The sequence below is a fragment of the Pleurodeles waltl genome, chromosome 6, assembly GCF_031143425.1.
Source record: "Pleurodeles waltl isolate 20211129_DDA chromosome 6, aPleWal1.hap1.20221129, whole genome shotgun sequence".
NCBI lineage: Eukaryota > Metazoa > Chordata > Amphibia > Caudata > Salamandridae > Pleurodeles > Pleurodeles waltl.
Window position 1 is genome coordinate 1,070,921,696 of NC_090445.1, and position 15,052 is coordinate 1,070,936,747.

The window sequence follows — 15,052 nt, forward strand, 5'->3', positions numbered from 1 at the left end:
GTCCTGTTGAAGAACAAAATACTTTAGCTCCATAATAGGGAACCATAATGTCCCTCTATATTTTTGTCTCCCTTTCTCTCTCTCCCACTATCCTTTCTCTCTGCCTCTCTTTCTTTTTATGTGTTTTATTGTTTGTCCTCTTATCCACATTCTTTCTCGCTATCTTTTTCTCTCTCTCTGAGTCTCACCCACCTCCTTGTTTCTCCCCCTATTCTATTTTTTCTCTGTCTGTCTTAAGTATGTGTGTTAGTGTGTCCAGTGTATGCCCAGGAGGACTGAATTCATAGACTTTTTTCAGGATTATCATTGACTATATAAGCATATTTCATTTAGTTTCATCGTATGCAAATGTATTTATATGAACATCCTTAAAATTTAAGCAGGTGTTTGTGTCATGTTAAGCCGATGGATTACCTCTTGATTCTTGAAGGGCCTAATCCAGCCTGGGACTATGAGGCCTGCTGGAGGATGGACTGGGGCTTCTTGGCACCACTAGATAGCAGGCTGGAGGCCAGTGGCTTTGCTTACATTACAAAGACTATAGCCTCGACATAACAAATTGACTTTGGGCCTTATTTAGGTCTTGGCAGAGGGAATACTTCATCATAAACATGACGGATATCCCGTCCACTGTAGCACGATCCCCATAGGACATAATGGGATCCTAATACGGCGGACAGGATGTCCGTCACATTTGTGATAGAGTATTTCCCTCCACCAAGACCTAAATCAGGCCCATAGTTTTCTAAATCTTGAGAGAGATGCATTCTTGGGCACGGGTGAGGGAAATATTCTTAGGATAAAACAAGAGAGGTCAGAGAGAAGGTTCCACATTCACAGACAGTCCAGAGTACGTCACATGTGACTGGAGATGTGGTTGTCAATAGGTGATAAAGGAGCCAGACGGCTGAATCGGCTATAATTGTGAATAATGAAATGACTCGTTTCTACTTTATGCCTAATTAGAGCATTGTAATGTTTGTTGTAGCCAATGAGGTGGCCCAGGGCTTATAATGGCTGGTATGAAACTTCTTCTCCAGGACTCCAAAGTTTGTCTTTCAGTTTCTCCCTTTTGTCATTTATGTTATTCTAGCCACAGTGTGTGTAATGTACTAATAGATTTATTGCCCCTCTGTGTTGGGCTATACTGGTTATGAAAGGCCCTTTCTGTCGTTATAGGTCCTCACATGCCGCTCAGATCTATGACTCAGGTTTAGGGCCTTTTACAACCGCTACAGGCCTTGGCAGTGGGCTATAAGGTTATATTAAAACATTGGAATGTTGGCTACCCCTTTAAAGATATAGAAGTGGCTCAGGGCTAATAACGGCTGGTATAATCTCTCTGCCCCAACATTCCAGAGCTTGTCTTTCTATTTCTCCCTTTTTAATTTAGGATATTTTGCCGTCAGTGGGTGGAATTTTCTATTTAGTCCTATAATCCCTCAGCATCGGGCTATATTGGTTGTTACTGGCTTAGCCCTCAGCACTGGGCTATCAGGCTTTAATTGACGTTTACAAAAGTTGCTTTAGATTCGAGTCAGAATGCTTGTATGCCTGTGCGTGTATAATGCAGCTATGCTTTGCAAAGTTGCAGAGTGCTTGGGACACCCCTTCATTCTTAGTTGTGGCCTGTTTGATGCAAGTACATTTAAAACTTAAAATGTTATGTGATTCAGGGCCATATGTACAAAAGCTTTTTCCCATAGACACAGAATGGGTAAAATCCTTTGGTACTTCTGGCCCTCAGTTCCATAATGTAGACTCTAATGTGCTTTTGTCAAAGAAACTAAGACAATAGTTTCCTGTGGAAATAGTTTCGTTTTTGCACAGTTATTTTCCAAGGTCTTTGAGGATGTCTGCTTTATGGCTGTTAGCAATGGCATTCATATCTTTGAAGTGTCACTGTGACAGACGAAGCATCGCCAGTACATGAGTATCCTCATTCCAGTCTATGTACATCCGTGAGATGAGAGTAACATGCAAAATAGTTGCCAATCTCTGAAGGAAAGTGCAGGATTGAAGTGATTCCTAATTGTCTGAATTGTGGAACAGGTGGTAATGAATACGGTGATTTTAGTAGCTCCCTCTTGGCTCAGAATATCATGGTTTCATCTTCTTATAAAGGCTGATGCACAAAAGTGGAACTTTCCTATGTTCTATATCCCACAAAGGTCTCCTGTTAGGATTAGCATTCCATAGACTGTTACCTCAACCCATAAGTTACATCACATGGGTGGTGATATCATGCAGATCATACTCAGTTTTAGCAGTTGTTCTCAGGATTCTTGATGTGCCTCTTATCATTGAGTGATTTTTCTGGGGGTTGTGTGATGCTGGCGATTTTCATCTTCATACCCAAAAACTTAAATTAATTTTACAGTTCTTACAGGACTGCATCTATTTAGCCTTGCTATTTTAAAGCTTGACAAACTCTTCTGAGTATTGAGGGAATCCTGGTGAGGCCTGCTATGATATCGGTTACTAACTGACCCAGTGGGTGTTATGTTCTTGATGTGTAGAACTCCCTATTTCAGGATTTATTTTCAGTAATGCCTCTTTTTAAATATGGGCCCCGGTTTGTACCAAAGGTGTTCACCCATTCTTTTTTGTAAGGCACCTGGAGAATGTTTTACCCTTTAGTTACCAAACCTTCTGCTTCAGGTGATTGGTTTAGTATACTGTAGATGTGACGTGGGCTGCTGTGTTGCATCTTCATAGAGCATCTAAGTTCCTTGGTGTGACAGTCTGCTTGTATGATTTAAGCATATCCATGTGAACTTGGGACAGGTTAATTTGATTTGCTATAACTGTGCTCAATGTCCTGACACAGTGATTCTCCAGTGGGGTGCAGGGTTGATCTATCAATGGCATGGCCGAATCTTGGGCCATACTCATGCACTGTATCTTGAAGAATGTCTTTAGTGCCATCACCTGGCCCACCCCATCTACATTTGTCTCACACTAGCGGCTGTCTGATAATGGCACTACACCATTTGCCTTTGACTCCAGGATTGTGGGCCTGAATTAGAACTCGGCGAACAGATATCCTGTCCGCCGAAATCTAAATACCATTGGATATAATGGGATTTAGATTTCAGTGGATGGGACATCCATCACCGTTTTGACGGAGTAACCTGTCCGCCATGTTATAAATCAGGCCCTCTGTTCTTAGTATCGTGGCTGTACATGCTATTGTGGGATTTACATTTATTCATGAAAATGCTCTCTTTTGTATATATCATTGGTCAATTTAGAAAAAGTATGAGTCTGAATAGTCACACCTGAAGGAGTGGAGGTTAATGGTTGTGTTGATGCTATCATTGGCAGCATGGCTGGGGCAATGTGTAGTGCAAGCTGCAGTGGCCTTCTGATAAGAGCCCTGGCACTTATTTGTTTTAGAAATTAAGAACTGGGTATATTCTCATTGATGCAGAAAGACAGTGATGAGGAAGTTGACAAATAGGTAAAGTTTTGTTTACTCATCTGTAATCTCATTCCTTTAATGCAGTGTTCATCTACCCAAACCTTACCATTAACCTGCCTTTTGAAATCTTATGGCTTTATTTGGTTGACACTTGAGATGTTAACACAGAATTCATATTGTAATTGGTTTCACACTTAATATTTCAATTCTTATGCTTTCTGTCTTTCGTAGTTGTTCAATTTCTGCACAAAAACAACCTTAGAGACATATTCCTCTTTGCATGAGCTCTGCAGAAGACAGCACACGTGGAAAGAGGAAGTAACAAGGAGAAATGAAGATAGTCCTCATTGTAATGCCCCTCTTTGGTACGCCCACCATTTTGACACAAATCCAGATTTACTACATACATGGGTGCATGCAGGAGATCGCCCATGCTCCACCGATGTAATGCCTACCTAACACCAAACATCACCACATTTAGAAAGATATGGCACTGTTCAGCTCTCTCCCTGTACTGGCAAACTTCTGGTTGCCTAGCTCTAACGCAGACACCCCTGCGCCATGACGTCAAGGTGCCTACATTAGGGGAACAATTATTTTTGTGCAGAAGGGTATAACTTCCTGCACAAAAACATATTTCTCTTTCCAAGACTGCTACAGCAGGTGGCACACATGGAAAGAGGAAGTAACAAGGAGAAATGAAGACATTTCTCATCGTAATGTCTCTTTGGTAGGTGCACCATTTTGACACAAACCCAGATTTACTACTGTACATACATGGGTGAATGCAGGGGAAGGTTCATGCTCCGCTAACGTAGTGCCTACCTGACACAGTGTAACATGTCAGGTAGGCGATACAAGTGCTGCATTGCTTTTTGTTTTTTTACAATGTGTCAGAAGGTGACACAAATCGCCCCTTGTGTTGCTTTGTTAACCTTGACTAGCATTTACGGTCATGGCTGCAGCAAAAAAGTTGCAAAACCATGATGCAAAATGTTAGCATGTCTGTGCCTGAATGTCAAATTCTAAGTGGTATGTTCAAAGTCAAAAAATTAATATCCCACAGTGGTTCTCATAGTAAAAGATAATAATGTTCCTGTTCCAAACTAAAGGAGGTGGCAGTTGTGGGACAACCACCAAGATAGGTCAGTACCATAGCCTCCCTGTTTATAGTGTGATCACAGCTTTATAATGCTATATAATGAGATGTCATGCATCCGACAATATCTAAATAACCCTCTTACATTGTGTTTGTAAAAATAGCCCACTTGAAACTGTAGTTTAAAGATAACACTCATTATTAATCATTTCAGTAATGCTAAATTTTGGAACGCTTTCTAATTGTCACAAAACAGAAAGTAATGCTTCGAACCACTGTCTCAGTCCTAAAAGTATTTCATTCAATGTTGAAAAGAGAGGGTATCTCATAACATTTGGAATAGAAATAATAAGCCATTTCTGAATTCACACATTCAAATTACAATCCATTAAACTGACACTAAGCATGTGCAACTGTTGATGCAAAACTTCTGGTCATCAATTTGCTAACGCCTAAAACAGAAAAAACACATTTTAAATGTCTCAGATAAGCTTAGTACTGATGTTATATTTTACTTTTAAAATAATTATTAATTTATATAGCCTTTTTCTCTAAAGTGGAGAACACAGAGGAGCAATACAAAGGTACTTGGATAATATAACCTTAGATATTAGATTTTTTACAATAATGGCCATACTTAAAGCATGTATGAGGGCTGGAGAAAACAATGCATGAGGAGGATGCAGACAGACGGGAAACAAAAAGAGGCAAACTGAGGAATGCAATTAGCATGATACAAAAAATGTATCACTCCTTCTTGTGAAGAAGCTTGAAAATGGAGACGCTTTTAAGACAACATATGACTACCGAAACTAATGGTGAGATGTAATATGAAGTCACTGAAGATGTGCAGGAAAAGAAAAAAAGATGAGAGCTATAGCAAAGCCGAAACAAAATGAAGAGTGGAACAGTAGAAGAAAATGCTTGAGTAGATCAATATAGTGTAATAACAGGAAAGGAGAAGAGGCTGAAAACAAGCCTCATTGCTAAATCAGACAAGTGAGTAGTAGAAAAGTAGTTTAGGACTTAAAAAAAATAAAGATAAGAAGCATAGGTACCACAGGTAGGGAAAATAGAAAATAAAGTAGACGGTTGAGCAATAAAAGAAGCAAAGATAAATAGTATTTCTATTTTATGAGGTTAAAGTAAAATCAATGATTCAAAATCCAGTACTGCAAAGGAGAGAGATAGGCAAGAAAAATGCTCATGAATTGACTCACTAAATGTGGCAAAAGAAGAGTTCACAGACTATTCAGTAGTTGTGTAATGCGAAAATAGTAGGGCACCATACAATGAATGCCTGGGGAACATTCAGGCTAAAGGCAACGAGAATCCAAGAAGTAGATCATGTACAGATAAGGAGAAAGCAATTAATAATGGATCCAGAAACAATAAAAGAATGGGGATATAGTATAGGAATTGGGTCATCACCTGTATTGAAAACAAACATCACATAAGTTTGACGGTACTAAAGTAGACCAGGACACACTCCATATTGGGATGAAGTAAACAAAGTGTGGAATTTCACAATTCTTTCAGGAAACTTTGAAAGCAAGGGAACAATGGAAATGTATTGATTGTTAGAATGAGCTAAAGTTTCTAAGAACTACATTGTGAGAATAATAATAACTACAGCTAATTTGAAGCTTGCAGGGAATAAATAAGAGTGTAGTAAAGGGATAATGATAAGAATAGAAAATATGTTTAATCTATGAGAGATGCTGGTTTAGGGTTTGGTGATGCGACATGAAATTTCAGTTTCTCCCCTGATAGAAAAGGCTGACAAAGGAGGTTGTGGTGGATTGGTTAAAGAAGAAGGAATAGTTCCCAACAAAATTGTATTTTTTAAGGGTAACAATAGAAAAATAACCTTTCAATCAGTTTAAATTTGAGGACAAACATGCAGCAAAATTGTCTGCTGAATGGCAAAAGATACTGGTGTAAAGCATAGCAGTAGGTAGATCCCAATGGAAAATAACAATTGTTAGTGTAAACGCAGGGCACACAAATGTTAAAATAGTTCCACTCAGCAGATACGAACGGTTGGTTTTAGGAAGAATGGGGGCATTAATTGCTTTTCAAATCAATAAAGGTTATTTTTGTGCAAACCCCTCTTTGTCTAACAAAGGAGAGTTAGTGCAATAAAGAACCAGAGAGCTGACGTTCTGGAGTAGTGTTAGTGAGAATAAGAATCTGAATCTGGCGGGGAGTGCCATGGGAAGAGCTGGTAGCCATGGAAAGTAGATCTTCTGTGCCTTTTATGATGAACTATTGGGTAGCAGGCAGATATTTGTTGCTCACCTAGTCAATCACAGAGGTATATGCCTGAAAGGCTTCCCACTGAAGAAAATATGGCACAGAAGAGAACCCTATAAAGGAGTCAGTAGAATATGGAAAAAATTAGGAATGCTTTTTTAGTGATATGCTGATAAAATACATACAGTTGACAATGGATTGAGCAGAAACCAAGTGAAATGATGCACACAGAATTAATTAGCAGTAATAGTTACTTGTGGTTTGCATACAGAGGTTTAATCAATTTGATATGTTTTTCTGAGAGAAAAGCATGGAATCCCCGTCAATTTGAAAGTCTCCTCATGTCCTGATATATGGCCACTGTTGATTGTATTTTCACCATTGCCTGTTAAAGTGGAATTCAAATTACATGCAGTTACATGCAGTTTGATCACCAATGTTGTTCACACCACACTGCATTGCTCTGCATGTATTGGTTTGGTTGTGTGTATGCTGTGTTCTCTTTTCCAAACACCGATACCCATCTAATATTTTACAGTCATCATTAAATGGCGGTGTAGGCTGATAAGTACGACATATTGTGTGATCTAACTTTTTGTAGAGGAAGCAATATCTCCTCACCTCATTGTTTGTCGACGTGTACTACACGATGGTCTTGTGAGAAATGTTTAAATGAAATGTTTCTCCCTTCAAGGTATGGTCTATATAAATATCTGAAAAAAGAAAAAGAGTGATGGATGGATTGTTTAAATTATTTCCAGTCACATATTTGGTATGTACCACATTCCAGTCCTTTATGTTTTTGCTCACCGTTCCACTACGGACAGAGACCATCCGTATCCAAATCCGGCTTCATTCTGTGCAAATAGGAACAATCGAGCATAAGCTGTAAGGCAAGTTCCTTCTTAGCCCTCAGTCAGAATTCAGCTTATTTGAGCTTTATCAGTGAGGTTCAGGTTGAGTCCTGTCTCTCAGTGAGCGGAGGAACCCACAGATGGGAGTATGGTGGCTAAAGCAGATAATGCATGTGACTAGACAGTCTGGGTTGCCTAATTTATGGAGGAAGTGGTCTACCTTTAGTGGTCCCTATGACTGCAAAGATGTTGTTTCTACTCAGAAGAGTAGTAGGTAACCCTAAGCTGAAGTTACTATCAGGCTCCATGGCTCAAGGGATGCTGGGTGACAAGACAAACCCTCCCACTGGATAGGAATCATACATGAGACCGTGGGAGCTTTCCTGGGTATCCAGTCTGGCAGTTAGAGCTGGACTGTGCCTATTGGAGCAGAAACAAGACTGGTTTCCATACCGTTGGCCTCCGTTTAGCGAGGAATAGTGGGAAATACAATTTTGAACTCAGATGCAGCCTACATGACTGAGATTAATAAGAAATTCTAATCATCACATTTCTGTTTATCTAAATGAAATGGCCTGAGTGTGATGAGTATGTTGTACAGATGTGAGTCCCACTCTCATTGCATCGGCTAGGCGCTGGACTTCAAGGTCTGGATGATGTGCAGGTGGTGTTTGAGGCTTTAGATGTCTGAAGCCGAGAATACTTTCAAGTTGTGTAGCATCATCACCTTGATGAATCTTGATACTATTATCTGTTAGTAGAGAGCCAAGTGGGCCCATGTAGAGGTTGATGATGAAATGAGACAGTATGGAACCTGGGGGACTGCACAGCTGATAGGGATCTTTGAGTCCTGCAGGTACCCACATGAACAAACTGGTATTGGTTAGAAAGGTAGAAATTGGGCCAGTCAAATACACTGTGGTGAATTATTTTTCATACTCCAGAGTGTCTATAAGAGTGGGATAGCCAACTGTGTCAAAGGCAGCTGAGAGGTACAGCAATATCAGAAGACATACGTTGTCTATATCTGTGGTAAAGTGGGCATCATCTATGATGGGTAAGGTCGCAGTCCCCATGCTGCAGCATGATTTGAAGCCAGACTGGTAGTCATGATGGAAATAATAGGCGTTGATGTGGTCTCAAAGGTGAATATAGCTTGCTTTTCAGTGATCTTACTGATGAATGAAAGATGAGTGATGGGAAGAGGAGTGGGCATAACATATGATGCAGGCTTGATGTTGTTGATGTGCTATTCCATCTTCTATATTTTTTCACTAAAGAAAAGGTTGATGGTAATGAACTTTTCTGTAGGTGAGGAGTGAAGAGTAGGTGAGTCTGACAGGGAGATGATGTAGTGCTTGATTGTCTTGAAAAGTGTTCTGCTTCTGTTGCTGGCTTCATTGATGGTTTTGTCATAGTACTTTGCTTTGGCTGATGCAAAGAGCTATCTGCATGTTGCGCAGGGAGACTTTAGTATAATGCGGTCTTAGGGAATTAGTTTTTTCTTCAATTTTCTTTCCTGTCTGCAACGGATCTTTTATTGCCAGCTTCATCTTTAGAATACTAGAACAATGAAGGATTTGGCTTGCACTTTCATGTTTTAATCAGAGCGTGGATGTTCACATAGTTTTCCAAAAAAGTGGTGAAGTCGCTTAGAAGGGTATTGGTGTCGGACATGGAACTGGTAGGATGAGAGATGACTTCAAGCATTAGGTTGTCTATGGAGAAGTCTTTGAAATATGTAAAGATTTGGTATTCTCCTTTGTATTGACCTTGTTTTGTTGACATGATATTGATCATGTGGATTTAACAGCAAGTGGTTGGCCCACTGCAGGGGTATGGGTGGTGTGCACTGGGTTGTTGGTGATAATCAGAAGACAAGGTAAAGGAAGTGGCCTTCTTGAGAATGTTGGTTTTGTGACATGATGTACCATGTCCAGTGTATTGCTGAGGTTCAAGAGGTGTCTACTGATTTCTTTTTTCTTATCTTGTGTTCTCTGGGAGGTTGAATTCACCCAAGAAGGTAGTGTTGGCATGTCAGATGGACAAGGTGGTGAGAAGATCTGAGAATTCATCACTGAAGCTGTTGTTCTGGCTAGGAGGCCAGTAGATGAGATGGAAGGTGGCGGTCTGAGTTGCAGAGAGACGAAAATTGGCATGTCATTACCTCCATGGAATTGAATGTTATTTGCTTGCCTGGGGAGGAGGAGTGTAGGAGTGCGGGTGGAGGGTGGGAGGAGAGAGAGATAGAGAGAGAGAGAGAGAGAGAGAGAGAGAGACAGAGAGAGAGAGAGAGAGAGAGAGAGAGAGACTGAGAGAAACAGTGTGTGTGTTTGTGTGTCAGAGAGAGACAGAATATATGCCTATGATTTGGAGGCTGAAGTTACGTTGAGGGGCAAGGAAGGCAAAACGTCTGCATGTGTACCCCCATTTTACTTCAATTTAAAGCTTATTGAGATAGTGCCATTAGTTAATGCCCCCAGTAAACATGTTCTGATGAAAAGGGAGACAGCACCCATGTGTGGCTTATAGTGCTTCGGAGGTGTGTGTTATGGGAAGTCACCACTTGGCTCCCTAATCACCCAGGTGGGATGTGTGTGAGCTTTGCTACATAGCCCTTGACCTGTTTCTGGTTCCTTGAATTCTCGCAGTGTCTTTCCTTCTGTTCCCAAGGTTTGCCAGACCTCTGCAGTCCCACAGATCTGGGTCAGAACACAGAACAGGCCCTGCAGGCATCTCGTGCTTCTAGAAGCAGCCATGTCAGCGCTGCACTTGTAATGCGCTAAAAAAAGAACATGCTGTCCGCACTGTCCTGTAAAACAATCCCTCTGGTGGGCGCGTTCTTCGAAGCCGAGCGCCCTCTGCAGAGGCTTCTGGCCCTGGGCTCAGAGTTATTTCAGGCAGTAGTACTGTACTATTATTTTTTTATGTTACATAGTGCAGTTTGATTGTACAATGTAACACTAGCATAAGAGGGGGGCTACCTCTCATTCCTATTCATTCGACACATTAGTTTCATGGAAACAAATGTGGCAAGTCTGCAGCGTTGAGTACTTTTCATCTTTAATCTTAATAATTAACACAAGGCGGATCGTTTGATTCTGGCCAGCCAATCAGAGTGCTTACTATACGGTCAATAACAACTATCATTTGCCCCCCAGACAACATTATGTTGCGTCCAGATCCCCATCCAAGGTCGCAGTGCCATTACTTCCTGCCCATAACGGTATACCAGTACACCGCCTTGCGTTTTTGCTTTATCTGTGGGACTTCAAGCCGCTCACAGCACTGAGATTCGCGGTGCCTGCTGAGTTCTGCTGACCCGGAGAGAGCGCCCATCCCCGGAGCTCCTGTAGAGACCTGAATGGATGCTTTCCCGGCGGCATTGAGTCGAGAGAGAGGCCATTGACAAGGAGGTATGAAATGCCGGTGGAGATCGATGATCTAGAGTGGGATGGGGACAGCGGAGCTGCCAGTGCCGTCCTTTGTACCAGTGGGGCACCCCCCAGAAGTGGGCCAGGGCCAGATGTGTGTTGAGGTTAGCGGGCAGTTGTGGGCATGACCGGTTGTGGAGAGTTGCTAAATTACCAGCTCCCTCTGTATTGTCTTTCACCGAACTGCAAGAGAAGTAATTAACAACAGTTATTGACTGCAGCTGCAGGAATTAACATTTAATTAGCACCCTGTATGGAATGTTCATCCAATCAGAAGGCTTAGAATGCTGGCATTATCTACTGTTTTGCTTGCCTTCTATGTGCAGTGAGTGGGGAATGCAGGGCCATGAAGAATATTAAAAGGTAGAGGGCATTAAGCACAGTAAGAAAGTTGGCATGTATGCTATCAATGTTTTTAAATATAAATTTGTTCATTTGTTTTATAGAACGTAACAATCAGTAAAAGAAAATCACCATACAATAACAATAAAATAAAGATGGAGTAAGTACGTTCTTGCAAGATTACAGTAGAAAACAAGACAAAAGTACACATCAAAAGGATCATCAGAGTGATTCTGAGTAACACATCCAGCTTCCCTATATCCTATCATACTTCTCTGGCCACCCTCTGACTTTATAAATATATGCCCCTACCGTGGCAGTAACGTCCATCCCTCTAGTCCATTCCAGAAAGTGCTGAGCACGCTGGGATCGTCAGTGCTGAGCAATGTCTCTCTTTGCGATAATTAGGCCCACTCCGACCAGCAGGTGGACACTACGGTCCCCTCACCAGGTTCAACAGGCCTGAAAGAATCAGCTTTGGGTCCACGGGGACTGGTCTATGTATGAAGTGAGAAAAAGTAGTTTCCATTGCATTATCAGTAGGCTTGTATATGGGTAGTCCTAAACCATATGGTAAAAGGAGCCCGATGGTTGGCTGCACCTCCTGCATTGCAATGTCATTACGCTCCCCATACCGTGAGGTGCGAGGGGCTGCAAAACACGGTAAACATATTTTAATTGGATGAGGCGGAGCCTCATCAATATCGACAAGGCTTTAGGGGCCATGTTCGCCTCCACCAAGTCCTCGTCATCCAAAGGGCTTAGGTCTCCCTCCCAAAGCTCTCTAAGAGTAGTCATGGGTTTGGGGCATTATTCAATAATGTGCGGTAACGGCAGGACGTGCCTTTCTCAACAAGGTGTGATTCAAGCAGATGAGCCTCGAGGGGATTAGAGTGAGAGAGGGGCTTTGACGGATCTAGGAAGTCTTCAAGGGCATGTCGCTACTGCAGAAAACGATTAAATTGTGACTTATGCATCGTGAAGGTAGTGGCCAGATGCTGAAATGCGCTCATGGCCGAACCATGCCACACACCTCCCAGTGTTGTGATGCCAATAGTATCCCACACCCTGAAGCCCCCCAGTATGGCAGACTGGGGAAGCCAGGAGCCAGTTCAAAGGGGTGTCATTGCCATTGTGACCCCATGTCATTTGACCCACCCTAGGGAATGATGCCAGCACAATAGTCAGGTGGGTGGCCGTGGAAGGGAATGTGGGAATCGTACGACGACAGAGTAAATTAAGGGTATCATGTGAGTTCTACCACAATGGTGGGGCCCCTGAAATCAGCAAAAAAACGGTTGGTGATAAGAAGGAGGTGGCTGACCCAGTAGCAAAGTTGAAAATCAGTGAACCCCAGTCCGCCCTCTTAGGGGCTCAACACACATTTGCAGAAGGAAATAGGTGGGAGTCTCATGCCCACATTAGTCATGTTTTCTTGGCTTGTAGTGTGTGGAAGAAGGTAGATTGAATGGGGTAATGTTGGTTCTGTTGGGTGTTGAGAGATCTTTGCAAGGAGATCATTTTGAAAAGTGAACCTCTACCGGCCACATTAAGGGGAGAGTGACCCAGTGAGCCATATCTTTCGTAGCTAAGCTGATGAGGGGTGTGATATTGCGGTCCCATGCTTATTGTTACAAAAAGGTGATGTGCACCCCCAGGTAGCGGAAGTGCTTTGGGTATAATTGAAACATGGTTGTGACTCATCATTGGGGCCCCTGTCGGGACATAGATAGACTTGAACCAGTTCACCCTGATGCCAGAGGCATCAGCGTACACTGGTAGCCTGTGTAAGAGATGAGGGATTGTGGCCTCAGGGTTGCCCACATAAACAAGCAGATCATCCACGTATAATGAGACCTGGTACGCCATCAAGCCAGCCGAGTCCGCATAGTTGTGCGTGCTGCCAGATCCACTCCACTAAGGGTTCAATAGTGAGTGCGAATATAAGGGGTGAGAGAGGGCAGCCCTGACCCATGCCCCATTTGATGGGAATGGTGGGGTAGGTCACCCCATTGACTCAGACTCTCGCCCAGGGGTTTGAGTAGAGGGTCCACACCCAATGGCAAAAAGTGGGTCCGATGTTCATTCGCTCTTACAAAGGGAACAGAATGCTCTGAGAGACCGAGTCAAAGTCTTCCTCGAAGTCAAATAAGACAAGGACTTAACGTTCTGCTGTTTATTTGAAGAAGGCAATCGCATTATTTATGGTATGAAGCCAGTGTTATGTGCTGAGGCCAGGCATGAAGCCATTTTGGCCTGGGTGGACAAGGGATGTAACGACCTTTAGTAGGTGGCTTGCAAAGACTTTGGCCTGTATCCTTATCTCCATATTAACAATGGTGATTGGCCGATATGGCCCGCATTCCCCAGGAGGTTTATGTGGCTTAAAGATGACAGACATTGTAGCACTACGGAGGTCATAGTGGATCTCGCCCGACTTAAGTCCCTCCTCGAAAATTGCAGGTAGAGGAGTTGATAACAAAAAGGCATATTTTTTGTACACTTCCAATGGTAAGCCGCTGGGGGCTGAGATTTTTCCCACTGGGAAGTGCTCCACTGGGCAAAATAATTTCATCTTCTGGTCTGTGTTTATCCAGTGCTTCCCTGTCACCGTCGGTAAAGTGGGGAAGAATAAGGTCCTCCACAAGAGGGTGGAGGTGTTCAGCCTCCTGTGTTGGGCAGTCTGCATAGAGGTCAGTGTACTAGCGGACCAGTTCCTGTGCTATTGAATGTGGGTCTGATATCTCTTAGCCCGCCTCTGTAGTTATGGAGGGGACCAGCTGGAGAACCAGGTCCCCCCCTCCCGCCCCCACTCAGTCAATGCAAAGGTTTCCCAGCCATGTCCACGACTTCATAAATCTGTCCCAATGAGGCAAGGTGGGCTGAGGTTGCGGTGTCCAGTTTTTTCAGGCAGAATGCATATGTGCAATACCAGACAAATTAATTAGATTAGGGGAATGAGTGATAATATTAATGTGTACAGGTGTTTGGAGTTAGTAGTTACCTTAGCTCTCAAAAGCAGACCGGACTTCATTCAGGCTTATAATTGCATGGCAGTCAATAGCAATTAGCAGGTTTGCCAAAAGGTGTAGGTGTAAATTGCTGTTAAGATCATGGAAAAGGCAATAATACTTTAATAACGCCCTCTTCTCAATGAGAACTTTTGCCTTAGACAGTCAGAAGTTGTAGGCTATAGGCATTAAATTGTGTTGTTTTAATGCCCGTAGTCTACAAGGCTATTCTGCAGCTGAGTGAAAATGTTAAGCAAAGACAAGCATCATACATGGATAGTGGGGGAGTAGGCATCCCTGTTAGAAATGAGTTTGAATCAGTCACATTATCGTAGACATACTCTAAAGGTGCTCCCTTCACCTCTCAGAAAGTAAACAGCTTGAGAAACCTATTCGATTCGATTCTCTCTTTCACCCCACAAATCAATGATGTGGTTAAGGGTATAAACCTGGAACTCTCCATGCTTTGAAAAGTCGCCCTTCTTATATATATCATATCGGGTTGCAGGTCGCTAGGCCCTCATTACCGGATCAGCTAAATTCTGAACACCCTGTTGAAACGTGTTTACACAGGTAGACTATTACATTCTGATCCATACGGGTCTCCTAATACTTGGTCCTAGAATACATCC

At 42.5% G+C, this 15,052-nt stretch overlaps 1 long non-coding RNA gene across 2 annotated transcripts in view; it reads left to right on the plus strand.

Moving 5' to 3' along the window:
* The window catches only part of LOC138302080 (uncharacterized), a 76,093-nt gene that overhangs the window by 18,489 nt on the left and 42,552 nt on the right, over nt 1-15,052 (plus strand). The window lies entirely within an intron of this gene.